Source organism: Mesocricetus auratus, unplaced genomic scaffold, assembly GCF_017639785.1.
Source record: "Mesocricetus auratus isolate SY011 unplaced genomic scaffold, BCM_Maur_2.0 Super-Scaffold_100003, whole genome shotgun sequence".
NCBI classification, from domain to species: Eukaryota; Metazoa; Chordata; class Mammalia; order Rodentia; family Cricetidae; genus Mesocricetus; species Mesocricetus auratus.
This window is the reverse complement of record NW_024429188.1, coordinates 19,472,506-19,495,019: the sequence shown is the minus strand read 5'-3', so window position 1 is coordinate 19,495,019 and position 22,514 is coordinate 19,472,506. Positions and strand designations below refer to the sequence as shown.

At 41.2% G+C, this 22,514-nt stretch overlaps 1 long non-coding RNA gene across 1 annotated transcript; it reads left to right on the top strand.

Moving 5' to 3' along the window:
- Positions 1 to 913: 913 nt before the first annotated feature.
- On the top strand, positions 914 to 7,486 carry LOC121139818. Its single transcript, XR_005876684.1, has 2 exons — positions 914 to 1,138; positions 7,074 to 7,486. It is a non-coding gene; the product is annotated as an uncharacterized LOC121139818 (long non-coding RNA).
- Positions 7,487 to 22,514: the final 15,028 nt, after the last annotated feature.

The following is a 22,514-nucleotide window of genomic DNA, read 5'->3' as shown; positions in this document are numbered from 1 at the left end:
TGGATTGCCTGCATCAGAAAGTGTTCCAATGAATTAATACTCTCCTTGGACTGTTCAGTCAAGCATGATTCCAAGTTTTTCATAACATCCTCCCTAGAGGCTCTAAAAGCATCTATTTTGCCTTCAAGAAACATTATCCGGTCTGCTAGATGGCCATTGTTTTCAGATATATATTGAATTGACCCTGCTAATTTGTTAAGTTTCTCCTGGCTAGACTCTATCTTAGCCATCAATGCAGTGGACATTGAATTAAATGTGTCTCCAAGCTTGTTCTGATTAAGTTCCAAAGTATCCCCTTTTTCCTGATTTTTGACTCTAATTTTTGAATCATCTGTACAATTTGTCTATTATCTGTCTGATTGCCAAAGTTTTTCCATGGGATTACATGTATTAATACACTAATCACGAGCATGGTACACAAATACATTTGAAATATATCATAATTGTCTTTTACTGCATAAGCCATGATGTTGCTAATGAAATGTCTAACATCCTGCAGTGTTAAGTTACCTGTTATAATTAGATGTTCTTACCAGCAATTAATAATTCCTGAATTGGAAAAATCACCTCTAGTTGGTTTTGGTCTATGAAAATTAATGTACCTGTAATTGCTGTGCTTGGCCAGCAGATGGCACAGGTGTGCTGCCAAACACGACTTCTCCACAGAAGGTCACTTTTTACCAAAAGGAACCTGGAAATGCTAACCACAGCCTATACAAAATTAACGAACAGATTCGGGAAGGGAAAGGCCTGGGAAGGTTGAGGGACACGTGGCTAAGAAATATCCGTGGAAACCTATGATCTGGCCTTAGATGGCGGGTACTAGGATCCTGAATCCAGCCTGTAACAGCAGCCCGCAAGGACCACAGTTTCCGGGAAGCGGAGGGAACCAAGGGGAGCTGTTTATCCCGAAGCTGTGCTGCAACGGGAGAACAGGAGAATGGGGCTGCAGCCACACCATGCACGGGGTCCTTGCTCTGACTTCTGAGCTGGTCTGCGGTACCCCAACACAAGGGAACTCAACAGGCAGCAGTGGTGGCGGCATTGGGAGGGTTGGTGGCGGCTCTGTAGTGGGAGAAATTCGCTGGAGGAAGAAGCAGGCAAACCCCTCAACGATTGGGTTTTGGTGCACTGATGGGTAAGGAGGGGCACAATTCACCTGGCCATGCCTGCAGTGGGAGCTATGAAAGGCAGTGCAGTGTAAGCACCTCTTGAAGCAGGCTGGAGCGGGAGGGGCTGTGATAGCTAACTCGTGTTTGGGGGTGTTTGGTGGTGACTGAGCCAGCAGGGGGGAAAGAGGCAGGCTGTGGGTCACTGATGGCCATAGGCCAGTGCGTGAATCACCTGGCACCTGGTGGTCAGCTGAGGCAGGTATGAATGGCGAACTCCCCCCACAGTTTCCTGGGGCAAGGGAAGCAGGCTGGAATCCTGATCAGCACTCACCTCAGGGCTGCACAGCGTGAGGTGGGCCAGAAGCCATGGGTTTGTACAGGCAACGGGAGAAGATATGCATGCCATTTTTCAAAGGCTGGAGTTCTTTGGCACTACCATGAGGCAGTGTGCCAGGCAGGCTAGAGCTCTGAACAAATGTGCTCGGTTGCAAATGAGAGAGGGTGGTGCGGCTGTCACCAGTGTCAGGAAACTAATTGCATTCACCTGATGGCCTGCAGCACAAGCAGGTCCCGATGGCAGCTCTGCATAGGTTGTGGTTCACACTGAAGAAAGCTGGTGTTCTTTGTCTCAGCCGTGCCGCTGGGCTGGGCAGGTGGAGGTTCCTACCATTTTGAAGGCATAGGCTTTCTCTTCTGACACCAGCTGAGGTGGGAGGCCAATTCAATATGGAATATAATTTACCATTTACCAGAGAAAGAATTTACATACAAGCTGGGGAGACAGAAGCATGGCAGGCTTCCAGAGAAAAGAGAGAGAATACTTTTCTTTTCCTTAAATAGCCCACCTGGGCTAATCTTCATATCTCTGCCATATTGGGCAGATAGCTTTCTGGGCTCATCCCTATATCCACCTCGAGGTTTCTCAGGGTCTTTCTCCAGGCATCCGCCATGGTGGATGGATGAAAGGCCTGAGCTATGGGATTAGCTCATTAAACAACTACAATAAAAGACTCTTTGCTTTCGTATTGAAATAGACCTCTTGGTGATTGTGGGTTCAGAATTTGGGCAGAACATCAGAAACTAACAGAATATGATATTTATACTAAATACCTGAGAGTAAATCTAATAATAAAAGGCGTGAAAGACCTCAGAGAATCAGAATTATTACATCTTATTTTGAGACGTGAAGGAAACTTTAAAAAGCAGGAGGCAATAAGTCACAGATACTATAAACAACAAGATGCTGTTGCGCAGCTGCTTGAATCAGAGTAGCTGTGGTAATGAGACATGGCATAGGAACATCCCCTTGTAGAGGTAGCAAGAGACTCGGGAGATTAAAGAAGTACCACCCTTCCCCTAGGCTACTGTCCTGGCTTTATTTCTATTGCTCTGATGAAACACCATGACCAAAACAAGTTGGGGAGGAAAGGGTTTATTTGGCTTACACTTCCACATCACTGTCAATCACTAGAGGAAGTCAGGACAGGAACTCAGGCAGAGCTGGAATTCTGGAGGCAGGAGCTGATGCAGAGGCCATGCTTACTGGCTTACTCAGCCTGCTTTCTTATAGAACCCCTGAATAGCAGCCCAAGGATGGCGCCACCTACCATGGGCTAGGTCCTTCCCCTCTTGATCACCAATTAAGAAAATGCCCTACAGCATGATTTTATGACTCTGGCTTTCATTAAGTAGACATAAAACTAACCATCACAGATGAATCAGTAGTAAAAATCGTAAGTTTCAATTAGAGACATCATAGTGGTGAGGCTACCTTTTAATCATCTAAGAACCTGTAAATAATTCCAATAAACTTGTTGGATATTCCAGCTGGACTTACATGAAATGTTTTCTTTGACCTGTCAGTATCCTCATTGTGTGGGGCAAATAGAAATAGACTTCCCAGGAAAAGTTGTGCAACAGATGATGGTTCTCAATATATTTATTTCCAAATCAAAGTGTTATGGGAAGTACTTGTGTTTTAAAAAAAGCTACACATTTTGTAGTGCTTGGGATTATACTTCAGAACTTGCACATGCTAGGCAAGTATTCTACCACTGAGCTACACACCTAGTCCAGAAAATACATTTCATTTCATATCTGCAATATGTTAGTGAAATTTGAATATCCACTTTAAAATACTTAAACGCTAATAAATTGCTATATTCAAACACATAAATAGTGTAGTCAAAATTTAAACTTTGGGCACAGAAAGATGACTCAGTTGGCAAAGTGCTTGCTATGCAAGTACAAGGACCTGATGTTTATCTCTAGCACCTACTCAAAAAGCCAAATGTGGTCAAGTACACCTGTAATCCTAGTGCTGAGGAGGCAAGGCTGGTGGATCTGGGCCATTCTAGGTAGTCAGTGTAGCCCAGTTAATGAGCACCAGGTTCAGTGTGAGACCCTATCTTTAAAAGTAAAATCGTTCTGTAGACCACTTACTTTTTAATTGGATCCTTTGTTGTTTTGGAGACTTGCTCCTTGAGTTTTTTGTATACTTTGGTGATCAGCCCTCTGCCAGATGTGGGGTTAGTGAATATCTTTACCCATTCTGTGGGCTGCCTTTTTGTCTTGTTGACTGTGCCCTTTGCTTTGCAGAAGCTTCTCAGCTTCAGCAAGTTCCATTTATTAATTGTCGATTTCACTGTGCTACTGGTATTATGTTCAGGAAGTGGTCTCCTGTACCAATTTGTTCAAGGGTACCTCCCACTTTCTCTTCTAACAGGTTCAGTGTGGCTGGATTTATGTTGAGGTCAATTGATCCATTTGGACTTAAGTTTTGTACGTGGCAATAGACATGGATCTAACTGCAGTCTTTTACATGCTATCATCCAGTTATGCCAGCACCATTTGTTGAAGATTCCTTCTTTTTTCCAATGTACAATTTTAGCCTCTTTGTCAAAAACCAAGTGTTCATATTTGTGTGGGTTAATATCAGGGTTTTTAATTCGGAAAGTGGTCTACAGAACTAAATACAGAATTCTCAATAGAGGAGACTAAAATGGCTGAGAGACACTTAAGAAAGTGCTCAACATCCCTAGCAATCGGGGAAATGCAAATTAAAACAACTCTGAGATACCATCTTACTCCTGTAAGAATGGATAAAATCAAAAAGACCAATGACAGTTTATGCTGGAGAGGATGTGTGCAAAGAGGGGAACACTCCTCCAGTGTTGGTGGGAATGTCAACTTGTACTGCCACTTTGGAAATCAGTATGGAGATACCTCAGGAAAATGGGAATCAGTCTACCACAAGACCCAGCAATTCCACTCTTAGGCACATACCCAAAAGATGCACATTCATACAACAAGGATGTCTGTTCCACTATGTTCATAGCAACACTATTTGTAATAGCCAGAAGCAACCTAGCTGCCCCTCAACTGAAGAGTAGATAAAGAAAATGTGCTACATTTACACAATGGAGTAATACTCAGCAGAAAAAAAATTGAATCTTGAAATTTTTAGGCAAATGGATGGCAGTAGATGAAACCATTCTGAGTAAGGTAACTCAGTCACAAAAAGACAAACATGGCATGTACTCATTCATATATGGATTTTAGACACGAATCAGGGGAGTGCCAGACTACAATCCCACTGCCAGAGAGTCAGGGAAACAGGAAGGACCCTAAGAGAGATATGCATGGTACCCCAGAGAAGGTGGAATGAGGCAAGATCTCCTGAGAAGATTGGGAGCATGGGGTGGGTGGGGCATGGGGGGATGAGGAAGGGAGCCAGGAAAAAGATAGGGGAGAGGAGGAGGGGAGAGAAGGACGTGGGGGAGCAGGAAGGTTGAGTTTGGGGAAGAATAGAGGAGAGCAGGATGAAAGATACCATAATAGAGAGAGTCATTATAGGTTTAAGGGGAGATCTGGCACTAGTGAGATCTCCAGAGATCTATAAGGATGACATCAACTGGCAAATTAAGCAGTAGTGGAGAGACTAATTTAAATGCTCATCCTTGATAATGATTTTGATGACTATCTTACATACCATCCTAGAACCTCCATCTAGTGACAGATGGAAGCAGAGGCTGACACCCACAGCTAAACACTGAACTGAATTCCTGGGACCCAGTGACAGAGAGCGATGAGTGATGAGCAAAGGGGTCAAGACTGGGCTGGTGAAACCCAGAGAAACAGCTGACCTGAACGAGATCTTGGACCCCAGGCTGATGGCTGAGAGGCCAGTATGGGACTGATCCAGACCCCCTGAATATGGGTGTCAGTGAGGAGACCTAGGCAATCTATGGGGTTTGGGGTAGTAGATCAGTATTCTTCCGTGGGACACAAATGGACTTTGGGTGCCCATCCTACAATGAGGGAAGCGCTCTCAATCTGGACACTTGGGGGAGGGACCAGGAATGAAATGACAGACTCTAGAGATCCCCCATGGAAGGCCTTACCCTCCCTGGGGAATGGAGTGGAGATTGGGTGGGGGCTGGTGGGGCTGACGGGAGAATGGGCATGAAGGGGAGAGAGAGGGAGCTGGGAGGCAAGCTTGTTTCTAATTTAAATATATAATAAAAAAGTGTTTGTTAAAAATAAAAAGTGTTGGAAGCTGTCTTTTCAGGGATGCAGTCAGAGCCAGACGACTTGCCACAGTTCGTACCTGAGAGAGGGAGTGTGGATTAAGAAAGGCTAGCAAAGATATTAAAGGAAAAGATGGAAACACAGGATAGATGTCAGGAGAGCAAATTCAGTCAATACTGAACACCCCAAGTTTATTTTTCACCAGTCTTAAATACCTTAACCAAAAAGGGGAACATGGTATCATGTATAAAGAACAAACAGACTTTTTTTCCTCAATTCTCCAGGGATTCAGTTACCATACCTTATATTTAATTTCTTGTTACCTGGCCTTGAGGGTCAAGTGTAAGAGAAACCTCAGACCCAATCTCTTGTTATTTGGAAAGGACACCAAAGACCAAGATCAAACATCCTTCTGTAGCCACACCTTTGACCTTTACGTCTTATGATTTACTAGGGACAGTTTTGAACTCTCTGGTCTTTAGCAAAGATGGAGTGTAGCCATCTTTATGGATCCTGGCACGAAATTGATGGCGAAAGATACCTGACACCAACCTCTGGCTTCTGCATGCACTCACATTTACACACCCATACACAAATTGGAACTTTCAGGACAAGATTGTAACTCCCTGAAAAGATGGGTGGTACAACCCACATTGGACAGGGTTGAATAAGTCTATGTTACTTCATGTTACTTCTTTTCATGATATTTGAAATGTATCTTTCTATATTTCTACCCATGCAGGTTACCAGAGTCAATGGTTAAACTGACAAGCTATACGGTCAAAAGAAGATTAGATTATAAATTGTATTGGAGTATCTGTTAGTGCCTTAGAGGAAAATTGGTTGAAACTGATACTTCATTCATGATGTCAGATGGGTAAATTAGGATAAAAATTAATTTAAGAGGGAACATATTACATTTTTAAGTATCTGAAATTATTCTAAACTTTACAAGCTCTGAGGTGATAAAAATCATTCTTATGACAAAAATAATTGAATACCAAAAATTAAAATTCTGTATAGAAGAAATGATAAACATGAGGAGAACATTTTTTTAAAAAACCCTGGAAAACTGGATTAGTGTGATAGAATAATTTAAAACATTAACAATGTCCCAATAATGAGGAATAGACTTAGTAACTGAGGTTCTTAAAACTCCACTTACAACAAAGTTATTTTACTGAAAGACCTGTTTTCACAGACTATACTCAACTTGCTTGACAAAATACCTTCCAGAAGAAAATTGTAGTCGTTCCTCCTGTGAGGGTCAAGGGGCTAATAAAGAGCCTCTTAATTGTATTAAGGTTTCTGTTGTGTATGTTATTTGGATCCCAGACCCACTTAAACACAAGCTTCCAACCTGAAAGAGGGCATTTCTAGAAAATATAATAATTCAAAAGTATGATGTCTCTCAATTATGTATTTTTCTAGATTTTTCTCAGAATATGACAGCCTCAACATACTTACCGGAAACAGGTCCTGAACTCTTCAGAAAGAATATGCACAAGCCCTCAATATCAAATAGAGATACCTGAAGAAAGACTGACACACCCAACTGGGTCTCTGAAGAAACATTCTAAAAGCAATGGGGCACTAGGAGCTCTCCGGGGTTCTGAAACACTGGTGTGGAATGTTCCTCTTTGTTCATTCACCTCATACATGCACCCTTCAACCTACCTTGGCATCTACTCTTTTGCCTTGAGGCTGTCTACCTGGCAACCCATACCTAATGTGGCATCAACAGCTTTATCTTTTGGGTATGCACTTCATTTAGTTGGTTCTTTGTATAGGAAATGCTTTTGAGACTATGTCAACAGGAGAAAATAAATATGTTAATAACTCTCTGTGTGAGTGTGTCACATTTCGTGTTGAGACAGAGTTTCTCACTGAGAATGGTGATCATTATTTTGGCTAGACTGATTAGCCAGCAAGTTCCCAAAAGCATGGCCCCCTTCTCCTGTCTCCTCAGCACTGGGGTTACTGATGTATGGTGCCACCTCTGCTTTTTACATTGGTTCTGAGGTTCTGAGCTTGAGTCCTCATCCTTATCCAGCAAGTACTTACTCATGGAGCCATCTTTCCAGACACTTAAATAGCTCTTGGCTGTATTATCAGGAAGGAATGGAGCTCAGGGTTGACAGTTTTCAGATACTGTTCTTCCTAGACCATTAAAGTTCAGTGTCCATCGCTGGGATAGTTGTTCATAAGAACACAAGCAAAAAGCTCAGGGAACATTGGGAGCTGTAGAGTTTGTGTGTGACTTTGCCGTAGTTTAAATACTTCAGTACCTGGAGTAGAATGGGATGCATCCCAGCATCTCACACACAGTTGATGCTGGTAATTAACTGAATTTTAAACTAGACATCAACTTGAAATTGTGATATGATGTTGCAATCTGCAAACATGCTGAGCTGCAGTCACATCTATTCTGGAATATGTGTGGTCTATAGACCACAGGTTGGATACACTTGCACTAGATAGCCAGAATTCCAGTATTGGTTCGTCCAAACAACAGACAAACAAAAATCTAGCTGTACAACACTAGCCAAATCATTTGGGTTCTCTACATTAACTCCAATCACTTTAAACATCACACTTCTTATCTACACACTACTCAATACAGATTCCTAGCTGACTAGATTTCCTGCACAGCCATCTTCCTAGTACTTACACGGGCCTCAGACTTCCTCCCTCTTGTAGCTTTGTTGTTGCCTTAATCCATAGATTACTCTTCATTTAGCTGGTGAGGAGGGAGGATGGGAGTGTATCCATATGAGGGTTTAATGCATCAGTCCCTTAAGTCATAAATTCCACTACTACACCTTCTACTGGGCAGGATTTGTATCACTTTCAGAGCTACCCTTAAAGGATCCTAGGAAATGTAAGTTTGCTCTATGCCAAAATGGACAGAGACAACTGACCAATCTCCACAGTACTCTCGCAGTTCTTGTTTCTTCAACTAGAAAAATGGTACAAATAACACCTGCCCTTCCTATCCTCAAAGGTATTGTGAAGATGAAAGGATGCAATCTGCGGAGCTGGGCCTGGAAATTGCAGAACAGGAACTACATGAAGGCAATCATTTGTGCTTGACATTACCTTGGAGTACACAATTTGGTAGTGAATAAAGGTTGTTATGTCCTTGATGCTAGGTCCATTCCTTCCTCATTGAGCAAGTACATTTTTTGTGGTCATTCAAGGTAATTTTTCATGTAAGATGAAAATAGAGATATTAAAGAGGGTGAAATGACTCAGTAGATAAATGCACTTTCAGCCACGCCATAGGATCTGAGTTCCATTCCCTGGCCCTGCAGCACTTATATAAACAGACACACACACACACACACACACACGCACACACACACACACACACACACACATGCACACGCTCTCTCACCAAATAAGCATATATAATAAAAGAAAATAGCAAAATAGTAATTTTAATTGGCCTTTGAGATTTCATAATACTTTGATGGAATTACACTAGGATAAAATGAAAGGATAATGCATTTTTTAAACCTTTGAGCTTATGTTTTTGTCATGTTCTTTAAGAGTCCTTCTAGGCAATAAAATATACCAAAAGTTTGAAAATAAGTGGTAAAGTCTATTATCTTTGACATCCTTCCCTGGAATGCTTCCTGGAAACAGAATATTGTTATGATTGTTGAGCATAACATCTAATTATTCACATGCAAACATGCACACCCACACACTGCTCCTTTTTCATTTTTCTGAGGCTTTTACCCTCAGCAGCCAGAAACTGCCATTTCCAATAACTCTTGAAGCAAGAAAATAAAAAAAAAAAGCCTCCTCCAAATTTCCTTCTCAGGTTTGCCATGAATCAGAGGAGCTTATCGAATTGCATTATGCCAACATACCCAGTAACATGCCAGTGATTTCTGAACACTGATCACTCTTTAGTTTCATTATGTTTTGACCTAACAGCCATCTGGGAAGGGCTGTTATTTAAGCAAATATCACTCAGCCAATGACCGAGGCATTGGATCATGCCAAACTGGGATAGTTCTTCCAGGGATGAAAGGAAATAATAAGAAATCACAATAGCAAGGGACAGACTTGGAGACTCAGCTTAGCTTTCTTAAAGGAGAAAAGGGAAGACATTTGTTTAAACCTCTAGGGCCTTAGGGAAGAGCACTCCAAGCCTTAGGAATAATGCCTAATTTATCTTCAAGCAGACTGTAGTGGTGGCTTAAAAATTCAAAGGAAAGATTATTTTCAATATGTATAAAATAACTGAATGTGAACATGACCAAAAGGAAATTAGACAGCACATAATCACATATTCTGGTGCACTGTGGCAATAACTTGAAGACTCAGAGCCTTGGGTTTTGTGGAAGGGAATAGGAGTTGGGATGCAAACTGAAGCAGGGAAGAAAACATGCATTGTTGCAAAATGAAAGCAAAATTACAGTTATGAAGTAGCAATGAAAACAATTCTATGTTTGTGTTACATGTAGTCTTCTAGCCAGCCGCCTGCTGCAGTTTCATCCCCCAAATAACACACAAGACACTATATTAATTATGAAGCTGTTGGCTGTTTGCTTGGTTTCTTACTGGCTAGCTCTGACTTAATTATTAACCCATAACTTCTGAGTATTTCCAAGTGGTCTTCTCTTACCGGAGAAAGGGGTCCAGATCTCTTACTTCTCCCATGTCCCACATTGTGACTGATTGTGCATCTGTTTCCAGAATCCTTCTCGACTCCTAGTCCCACTTATCTTGCTTCCCTGTTGGCCAACAGTGCTTTATTCATTAACCAAAGAGAGACATATACACAGAAGGATGTCCCCCATCATGGTTGGAGTCACCACAACATTAGAAACTGTGTTAAAGGGTGGCAGCATTAGGAAGGTTGAGAACCACTGGTCTAGAAGAAGCTGTATATTATAATATTGTACTTTTGATGAGTTTCCCTCTTTTCAAGATAATAAACTTGGATGTCTGGAGATCCTGTGAGCAGACACACGGTAAAACTCTGATATGGTGTGACAGATAAGCAGTAAAACCAGGATTCAGACATCCAAAAACCCGCAGCTTATTTAATCTCTCACTGAATCTGGGATCTTGGTCAATGGTTGAATTCTCTGGACCTTATTTTGTCCATTTGCAAAATGACAGTATGGTGGCAAGTCTAAGAAAGGTAGGGTGATGTGGTTGGTGAATGTGAGCATGTCAGAGGAGAACTGTCAGAGCTAGCAATAGCAACTCTTTTTGTGTCTGTTTCTTTGTCTTTCTTCTGGTTTAACACCCACTAAAGGTGTCTCTTCAGTACATTAATTTCATTCCTTTGGCTATACACCCAGTAGTGGGATTACTTAGTCATATTTAGCTCTATTTTTCATTTTGTTATTGAGGAACATTCATGCTATTTTTCATAATGGCTGAATTAACTTACCAATCTCCAACAGTGTGCAAAGGGCTCTTTTGTTTCACCTACTCACCAGCACTGGTGACTGCTAGTCTTTTTGATAATTATATTCTTATCACATGAAAATGCATCTCATTTTGACTTTAATTGGAATTTCCCTGATCATTAGTGTTCTTGAGCATTTATATATGCAGGTGGGTGATTTTTGTATCTTCTTTTGAGAAATGAAAATGTTTTATTAGGTCATTTGTCTTCATCCATCCATCTATCTTGTAACATGAATTTTCTCTGACCCAGCTAGGTCCCGCCACCCTTCTCTGCCCCAAAGAAACACACAGATGCTATTTTTGCTATTATGTTGTTGGCTGTTGGCTAAGGTTTCTTATTTACTGGCTCAGTCTTAATTATTCACCCATTTTTAATAATCCATGTATTTCCATATGGCCTTATCTTGCCAGAGAAAAGGTCCAGGCCTCTTACTCCTTTGGAGTCTACATTGCATCTCCTAAGCATCTTCCACAGAAAAGACACAGAGAGCGATTTCCTGCTTATATACTGATTCTGCCCCACTATGTCACTTCCTGCCTAGATCACATGGTGACTTCTCTACTACATTTTCCAGAATCCTCCTTGACTCCTAGTCCTACCTATTTTGCTTCCCTATTGGCCAACAGTGCTTTATTCAACAACCAATAAGATAAACATATACACAGAAGAACATTCCCCATCACTATCTATCTATCTATTTATCTATCTATTCATTTGCACTTTCTTTTAGAGACAGGGTCTCCCTTTATAGACCAGACTGTCCTTGAACTCATGGCAATCCCTTACTTCAGTTTCCCAAGTGCTGGAATTACAAATCTGCACCACTACACCAAGCTGCCAAAATTTAAGGCTGGATTATTTGTATTTTGCTATGAAGGATATTTTTTAGTTCATTATGTGCTCTGGTTAACAATTTGTTGTTATAGACAGTTTTAAAAATTTCCCCTCATTAGGAAGGTTGTCTATTCACTTTCCTCATTGTTTTCTGTATAGAAGCCTTTTTGTTTATTGCAATATTTTTTGTCTACCTTTGACTTTATTTACTGTGCTTTTAAGATTTTAACCAAAATATCCTTGCCTATTTCAGCATCTTAAAATTCTTAATATTTATTGAATTCTGACTTTCTCATCGAAGAATTGTATATTTTGGCTTATTGCCAATCTTACAGTTATTACCACAAATTCACCACAAGGTGGCACCCAAACTGCAGTTTTGCCATATGCCTCTAGTTGGTGTGTTATTACTATTTTATCACGAGAGGGCGCTCTATATCCAAAGTTTATGTAAATCTGCAGGTGGTGAGGGTTCTTGTTTGTTTTTTTGGGGGGGGCGCTGGAGGACTACTTAAAAGGGCAGTCTACCATCCCCACCCATTCCACTAGCTTTTCCTGAAATACTCTGTAAATGTCAATTATACCCATTTGACTGGTGTTGCTGTTTGGTTCAATCAATTATTTTTGGGTGTGTGTGCATTTCTGACAGGTATTGAAACCTAGAATTATAATGGTACATGGTGTATTTTGTCTTGAATTTCTATCATTATGTCATTAAATAAGCAAGCTCCTGGCTTTCCTAGAAGTGACAGTGCATAGAGTAAAACCTTTCAACAAATAAAAAACCAACTTAGACAATGGTCAAAGAAAGAACCATATTTGTTTAGGTTCCCCACACAAGGCCCTACAGGAAGATTTTCAGTTCTTGGAATGTGAGCCCATGACACAGTGGATCAGCACGAAACGAATCGAAGGTCCATTTTAAGCTTCTTGATACTATAGGCAGTTTCTATTCAGTCTTCCCAGGGAACTCACCTTATCCAGTGTTATTTGATGACTGTGTCAAGGATCATTAGTTGCCTCGTACACACATCTTTGCCCCCACCTGAACCAAATATTCGCCAGTAGGCAGCCATGAAGTCACAGGTGTTTGAAGCAAACAGCTTCCCAGGCAGAGATGAATGAGGAGGAGGTGTGGGTGGGGCGAGAAGCATCTTCTGACGGAAGTACTCTAGGTTTAAAGTGAGGTCACCTATGCAGGACTTCCCAGAGACAAGCTTCCCAGGTAGGAACAGTTATGGGGAAATGTAATGAGATCCATGTGACTTGCACACAGGATTAGTGGGAGAGAGTTTTGAACATGCTGTCTAATCATCTACTTGTCAGTGAGAGTCCACTGCGGAGGGGGCATAAATCAAGATCTCCGAGTTAGACTCCACGACAGAGCACCGTAGAAGGGCTTTAAGACCACAGTCTTTGCCATTTAGAAGGAGCATTCCAACCCTGGGACCAGATTCCTTTGACCATGAGCTTCACCCCACTGCTGGTTACTGACTCCCATTCAGGTTATTGTTTTTCTAACACTATCAGAACTCTTGTCCTTGTGCTCTCACCCTAAGATTTTAGCAGGACCTAGTGGGTGCCTCTTCTTCGGGGACCTTGATTTCAGCTCCCCGTGGTCCCTACTAATGGTTTCTATGTTCTGATAACCATTGGAGACTCACCCTGTCCCTTCAAAACTGACTTCCTCCAAAGTTACTCTGTGGTGGCGCTGTTTCTGTGTACCTTTTACATTCTCCAATTCTCTGCATTCCCTCTGCTAAGATAATCACTGTGGCTTGTCTTTCTGTCTGGATCCTGACTGAGAAGGGTGTGAGGAACAGGCTTACATTAGAGCCGTGAAGCAATCTACATGCTTGCCCCAAAGCTTTCCTGTTCAGGCTGGAGGAAGGAAAAATGCAGGCAGCTAGGCTTAACTTTCCCTGGGGATCGAGGAAGGGGACAAGACAACTGTAATAACAACAACCATAAAAACAGACATGCTTTGGGGGTTGGAGAGATGGCTCAGCACTTAAGAGCACTCACTGGCTGTTCTTCCAGAGAACCCAGGTTCAATTCTCAGCATCCATGTAGAACCTCACAACCATCTGTAACTCTAGCGCCAGGCAATCTGACACTCCCTTCTTGCCTCCTTGGACAGTAGGCATGAACTTGGTGCACAGACATACACACAGGCAAAACACTCATCCACATAAAAAATAAAAAAGCTTCGGATTCTGCATTCCCTGTGCACCAAGCACTCACTGTTTCAAAAGCTCCTCACCTGGTATTAGTTAATCCTCACAACCAACCTAGGCCATTTGGTGGGTCAGGACACTGAGGTACCAAGATGTTAAGGAACATGTCCAATGCTGAACATGTGGTTAAGGGGCAAAGTTAATAGTAGAAGCAGGCCAGTTTATGTGCTCCCACCATGGTTGGGCTCATTATCATAATACAGAGGATTCTCTCTCAGGCTTTGTGTTCCAAGGTTCTATGACAGTGTGGACCACTTGGATGTGAGGTTTCCGAGAAGTCATCTTTAGTCTGTGAACCTGCTGCTGGAGAGAAATAGCTGCCAGAAGGCATGGTTGGGGTGGTCCCAGACCCTCAGTGTGCAGAGGCATGGAAGGAAATGATACAAAGGCTTATCAGTTTCTGAAAGCTTAATTAGGTCGTTGGTGAGGACAGAATATTTTTTAAAATCCTATCAGCTAAAGACCTGTGGGATTTAATTCCCTTATCCCTGCTCTTTAGTCTTTGAATAAATGAAGCCTTTTCCTAGTTAGAAAAATGATGTTGAAAAATGATTGATTGTCCTAATGAGGAAAGATAACAGCTGCCTGAATAGCAGATGTAAGTTTTATAATCATTTCCTCTTCATCGGTTTTTCTCCCTAATGACCCTGCCACTGATGATAGTATTTAAGGAGGAGGGTGTATGATGGACAGAGGTCTGCAATGATCAGGAAGTTTGTGCAGAAAGGGAAATGCTTGCTTTGAATCTCTCACAATCAGATGTACTTTTCTTCAGAAGGGAGTGTGAAACCCAGGAAACATGCTAGCTTTGTGCCATAGCACTGAGCCCTTTTTGTATTTTTAACATTTGAACTAGGGTCTCCTTAAGCTGCTAAGACTGACATTGAAATCACTTTGTAGCAAAAGCAGTCCTGGAAATGTGTCGTCTTCCTGCTTCAACTTTCTAGGTACCCAGCATTATTGATCTGCACCACCAGGCCTGGTTCTGAGTTTTTAAACAAATCCAAGGTGAGGGTATTCACCAGTATGAAGACAACAGAACCAGTTTGTGTAGTCTAAGTCACATGACTGAGAGCCAGTCCTGTCACCAAAATCACCTATGGCACGGTGCATGCACACAGGGTCCAGGGGATGAGTTGGAGTGTTTTACTTTATGCCCCTGGAGGAAAGGTCTCTGGCTCAATCTAGAGCTAGGTTGGTCATTATCCTGACATTTTTTTCTGTTTGTTTTTTTCTTTTTTATTTTTTAGGTTAGAAACAATCTTGTTTCACATGTCAATCCCAGCTCCCTCTCCCTCCTCTCCTCCCCCGCCCTCCCCACCAGGCCCCCCAGTCCCCACTCAATCTCCACTCCGATCCCCAGGGAGGGTGAGGCCCTCCATGGTGGATCTCCAGAGTCTGTCATTTCATCCAGGGCAGGGCATAGGCCCTCCCCCAAGAGTCCAGACTGAGAGAGCATCCCTCATTGTGTCATGGGCACTCAAAGTCTATTTGTACGCCAGGGATAAATACTACTCAAGGCCCCATAGATTACCTAGGCCTCTTCACTGACACCCACATTCAGGGGGTCTGGGTCAGTCCCATGCTTTCCACACAGCCATCAATCTGGAGTCCAAGAGCTCCCCCTGACATTTAAGAGTGCATTTTCTGTATTCCTTTCTTTTAGCTTTGTGCTATCTCACTATTGTAAGTGATAAAAACTGTTTTTTTTTTTGAGACAGGGTTTCCCTGTGTAGCTTTGGAGCCTGTCCTGGAACTAGCTCTTATAGACCAGGCTGGCCTCACACTCACTCACAGAGATCTGCCTACCTCTGCCTCCCAAGTTCTGGGATTGAAGGTGTATCCCACTACTGTCTGGCTCTGGTTTGGTGTTATATACTAGACAACCTTTATTAAAATGGCATTAAAAGATTTGGAGGATTATTTCCCAAAGTAACAGTGGAAGGAGCCCAACAGTAGGATGCTGCTGTGCTGTGGGTCTGTCAAGACTAACTCATTTCATCTTGAGGTTTTCTCAACTCATCCTGCAGGAGAATCTTGTTCCTACAGAGAGCACTGCTGCAAAGCCAAGGTTCATATCCATGCCTTCCCCCAACATCCCGGGGACACAGAAAACAACATTTATGGTGGTTTTAAATTGCTTGAAGTTTTATTTATCATTAACAAATTATAATTGTCTGTATTTATGGGTCAGAGCATGAAGTTTTGATAGGATGTTCATTTTGGAATTAAAAAATCAGGTTATTTAACAAATCGGTTATCTCCAAGACTTAACCATTACTTTGTACTAAGAACATAGAAAACAGAGGAATTATTTCACTGTTTAGAAATATATAATATATAATCATTAGTTATGCTCCAATGGGTTGTACATTCCTCACATCGAAATGAAACTTTTCAGCTCTCTACCTCTGGAAATCATCATTCTACTTTCTACTTCTACTAATGCAGCTCATTAAGATTTCATGTGTAATTGAGATCCTGTGGTATTTGTTTTACTGTTTGCCTTTTTTTTAACTTAGCCTGATATGCTCCAGGTACATCTATTGTGCTGATGCAAATGGCAGAATTTCCTGCTTTGTAAAGGTTGGATAGTATTTCATATATCTACATAGAAATATATGCATATATACACTCTACAATTTTAAAATTCATTCATCTATTGATGGGTATTTCTGTTGTTTGTATAATTTGGCTACATGTTAATAGTGCTGTAATGAACATGAGAGGTCATATGTTTCTGACACACTGGTTTCAATTTCTTTAGATATATACCTAGAAAAAGGACTATTGGATCATACGATAGTTCTTGTGTGTGTGTGTGTGTGTGTGTGTGAGTATGTGTATATTTGTGTGTGTGTGTGTGTGATATTTGCATGTGTGCATGTATATAAGGGACTGCACTTCCCTTTGTGAGTATGTATGGAGGCCAGAAGTTGATGTGTGATACGTTAGTTAATTGCTTCTCCATCTTATTTTTTAGATTTACTTATGTGTATGGGTGTTTCCCCTGTATATATGTATATGCACCATGTGCCTGCCTGGTGTCCATAGAGGTCAGAAGAAGGCATCAGATCCCCTGAGACTGCAGTTACAAATGGCTGTGAGCCAACCTGTGGATGCTGGGAATTGAACCCAGGTCTTCAGCAAAAGCCAGTGTTCTTAACTGTTGAACCAACTCCCCAGTCTCTCCACAGTATTTCTTTATTTTTGAAATTATAACATAATTATATCATTTTCCCTTTACTTTTGCTCCCTCCAAACTCACTCATGCTCTCTTTCAAATTCATGACCTCTTTTTTGTTATTTGTTGTTCCGCATGCACTTGCTCAAACACACACACACACACACACACACACACACACACACACACACCACAGCTAAATATATAAATACAACCTGATCAGTTTATATGATGTTACTTGTATGTATGTTTTCAGGGCTGACCATGGGTATTGGATAACCAATTGGCATGCTCTTTCCTGGGGAAGACTATTTCTCCTACTCCCAGTATTTCTTGTTTAGGCTCAGTGGGTACACATGCCATGAAACCCATCCATGCTGTATTTATTAATATCATCCTTGACCAGCTCATGTGTAGGTAGTCATTTGTGGGTGTGGCTCCCAACATTTCTAGGAGTCACAAGCTAAGAGTAAACTCTATGGTCCTTTGCTTCTTACAACTTGTCTGTCCCTTCTTTTGCAAACTTGCATTGTATCCACTGGAACTGGGCTCCAAAGCTCTGCAGTTTGATTAGTTGTGGTTCTCTGTGCTGGTCTCTGTTGCAACGGGAAGTTTTCTTGATGCAGGTTGAGAACTACATGCATCTGCCCTCTATCTTTTTTTTTTTGAGACTGAGTTTCTCACTGAACCTTGAGCTCACCATTTTGGCTAGACTGACAGGCTACTAAGCCCCTAGGATCCACCTGCTTCCACCCCTAAAGGTCTGGAGTTAGAGATATGCATCTTCGTACTTAGCTTTTTCTGTGGATTTTATTCAGGTTATCATGGTTGCAAGGCAAGTGCATCTCCCCAGCCCTTGCTTTTTGTATTTATTTTTATAATTTTTAGTTTTTATTTTATTTATGTGTTTGTGTGAATACAAGTCTGTGTGTGTGTGTGTGTGTGTGTGTGTGTGTTTGTGTGTATGTGCATGCATGGAGGTCAAAGTAGTTAGTTGTACTCCTTGGAGCTGTAGTCACATGTGTTTGTAAGCCACCAATATGCATGCTGAGATTTGAACTTCGGTAGAGTGGTGAGAGCTTATAACCTCTTCAGCCTCCCTAACTTTATCTTTTAAGGAACATCCATGTTTGGTTTTCCATAATGGATATATCAATTCACATTTCCACAGGTCAGTTTTTATCCACATTTCACCAATGTTTCTTCTCTTTCAGTCTTTTGTTAGTAGCCAATAAAATAGTTGCTAAGTGGTAGTTCATTGTGATTTTTTACATGCATTTCTTACATTAGGCTGTTGAACAATTTTTAATATTTGTCTTGCTCGTTTGTCTTGCTTGTATGTTCTTTTTGAGAAATTTCTATTTGGATCCTTTGCGCATTTTAACATAAAATTGTTTTTTATCTCTTTTTAATTTTATTTAGTTTTATTTTTGAGACAGGTTTTCTCTGTCCTGGAACTCATTTTGTAGACCAGGCTGGCCTGGAACTCACAGAGATTCACCTGGCTCTGCCTCCCTAGCACTGGGATTAAAGACGTATGCCACCACTGCCTGACTTGTGTTCTTGTTATTGAGTGGTTTTGGGTATTCTCTTCCTATCGAAGTTATGATGTATAAATACTTTCTCCTAATCTCTGCATTTTTCTCTTCATTCTGTTGCTGTGTCTCACATAGGAGCTCAAGTCTGTAGACAGCAGTCCCTACCAATTTGCCAGCTACATTTGTGAGCTATCCTGGAAATGAGTCTAGGCCCAGTACTAGGCAATCCTTCAGGTGACTGAATTCTGGGACAGCACCATAATTACCATTTCCTGAGACACTTTGATCTAGAACTACTCAGGTAAAATTCAGAAAATACTAAGAAATATAAATGGTTATTGTTTATATAGCCATTAACTTTGGAACAATTTTTACAGTGCATTATACAAACAGAACAGTGATCCTCAATGCATACTACATCAATCCCTTGTTTTTCTTTCTTATTAATGGAGCATCATTCACTCTTCCTTTGTTTCTGAAGTAAGTGGAGGGTAATTAATAATTTTCAAAAAGCTCCCTGATTTCCTTTTCTGTTTCTCTTCCTGTGGCATTGAATATACAGCTGCCAATGAAATGTTTTTCTGGAGTTTTATTTCTTCAATATTCCAACTTCTGACGTGCCACAGACAGGACTGATAATGGGAGACAATGGACTGGGAAGTTGCCTATGGCCATCTGGATATCTGAGTCAGTCCTTAATGCATAGAGACTCTCTGAGGTCTGACATAAACATGTTCTACTTTACAAGTAATCAAGGTAGAATTTCCCTTTGGCAGCAATGTAGTCAAGTTACAAATGACTAGAACATTCCATTTACTTTTTTTCTTGATTATAAACATAAACTCTTTTTATTATAGAAAACATGAGGGAACCACCAAAAAAGAATAAAGGGGAAACTAGAAGCTGCCTATAATTTTGCTGCAGAGACTGCTATTAACATTTCTTCATTGCTTTCCTCCATACGTTCACTATAAAATTAGGATATGAAGTATATACTTTTATATCCTTCTTTCCCCATCATGTTCTGAACATTTTCTCATATAGACATATGCTCCTTGAAAATAGTTTCTTTCATGGATGTTTATGGTTTTATTAAGTAAATGCGCTCCCACTTAGCCATCTCTCTGGGCTATTCCCCATAGAGGGCTGTTATAGACAGACCTATGGGGACAATCCAGGTGCATTGCATACCCTGGCATTATGGCTCAAATTAATTCTTATACTAGTCAGGAGAAGTTTATAATTACTTTCAAATGTCATTGAATCATATTGCCAAATCACTTGTTAGGAAACTTCACCAGTTACTGCTTGAAGAATACACTGAAACTGTTCACATCTTTAAAGGTGGTAGGGCTGAGTCAAAATAGTATCAAATCGAAGGGCAAAATTAATATCTTGTATTAACTTGCATCTCTGCATTAGTTGGCAGTTGAATATTCTTTCACAGGTTTATCAAATATTTGCACTTCTTCTATTGCACAACTATTCATTAAGTATCTTCCCATTAGGGTTATATCTTTTTTCTTGTAAGTAAAAAATAAAAACTTTGGTGTGTTGGTGTTTTGCCTGTATGGATGGCTGTCCAGTGCATGTATAGTTGGTACCCGCAGATGTCAGAAGGTGCTGGAATCCCTGGGACCAGAGTTATAGACAGTTGTGAGCTGCTCTGTGGGTGCTGAGTATAGCAGAGGAGTTCACAGGAATAGCAGCCAGTACTATTAACCACTGAGGCATCTCTTTAGCCCATCTTATGGTTGTTTAAGAAAGGTTCTACTATGTATCCCAGATTAGTCTCAAACTTGCAATCCTACTTTGGCCTTCAAGGACTGGGTTCATGGGCATGCACTGTCACACCCAGCTATTGGTATGAAATAGTTGTAAAGAAATTGATTTGGCAGCTATGTGGATGGACAACAATAAACAATCTTTTGTTGAAAGCTGGACATAATATAGTAGATAAAAGAAACCGAGGTCTTTAGCATGAAGCTTTATGTGACTAAGATTTGGCTATATTTACCATTTCTTACAGCCACAAGTGTTAAAGGTTCCAATATTCTTGTGTGTGCTTGCTTTTGCTTCTCCTCTGTCTTTGGGTTCCTTTAGAGACTTCTGGAACCAGGCTTGAGGTATGCCATTCTTTCAGTTGTGTTGCTGTGTGACTTACTGTAGAGGACCTAGTTAGTGGTGTGATGACAAAGAGTGGGGAGACAGAACGCTGTCTACACCTCTCGGGTTATGTCTCAGTTTTTCAGTGACTTGTGTCCATTAGCTGTGCCACCACATGTCCACATGCGCTTCTTAGAAGCTCCTTAGGTGACACAGAAAGGGACAGCCTCGCTGGACTTGGGGACTTCCCTTTTCCAAGTGACTTGAGCTCTCAAAAATAGTTTTCCTCAAGTGACATGCCTGAAAAAAGAGACTTTTTGAGCATACCTCAAAATGGCTACCATCCTACTCACAGAATCAAGAGGGAGCTCTTTTACCCTCACTCTAAGCTGTTAATACTCTAAGCTATCCTGGAGGTAAAACTAAAGGAATAAACAAATACCATGCTCCCTATTTTTAACTCTTAGAATTGTCCAAATGGAGCATTAAGAAATCCATCAACTAAAGCTTAGGCTGTCTTGCTACTGATTGCCTCTGATGACAAGCAGTCATTCTTTATACCTTCCTGCCTCTCCAAATTTAGAGACAGTGGTTTACCTCCTCTGAGAAGTGTATTTTGGTTTTCAAATTGTTCAGTTTATTCTATTTTGTGAAGAAGAGAGCAACTGACAACTTTGAGCTTCTTATATGCTGGCCTAGAGACAGAGTCTGTTTTCTTCTACTTAGGACCATAAAAATGTTTCCAGACATTGCTTAATGCCTGTGAAAGAGGAGACAAATCACCTTCAGTTGTGAATCACGGCTATTGTACTACTTAGAATACTATCTGTAATGGCACGGAACACCATATTATGGATTCACTAAGAATAGACTAACCCAAGTGAGGGCTCCTGGATTGTGGTAGAGGAGAGACTATACTTTCCACTTCTGCCCGACAAAGAGGCTGTGACAGATTTTTTTAGATGTTTCTCAAACCATTTCCTTTCTCTTGGCATTCAGACAACAGTATTTTCAGCTTCTTGGCATCTAGGTAGAGCCATGTGATCTGTTCAGGCTAGTTGAAGATGTGTCAGGCTCCTAAACCACCTCATGTGACCATCATATTCTTTCACATTATCAGACAGTCAAATCAACAAGAGCCAGAGAATGATCGTTGTTTTAGTTAAGATTGCTAATTTTTTGTTTTGGTTTATTTTTCCGAGACAGGGTTTCTCTGTATTGTTTTGGAGGCTGTCGGACCAGCCTGGCCTCAAACTCACAGAGATCCACCTGCCTATGCCTCCCGAGTGCTGGGATTAAAGGCGTGCGCCACCACTGCCCGGCAAGATTACTATCTTTGTGCTGAGACACCATGAACAAAAGCAGCTTGTGGAGGAAAGGATTTATTTCACTCATAGTTCCTTATAACAGTTCATCATCAAGTGAAGTCAGGACAAGAACTCATGCAGGGCATGAACCTGGAGGCAGAAGCTGATGCATAGGCAATGGAGGAGTGCTGCTTACTGGCTTGCTCATCATAGCTTGCTCAGCCTGCTT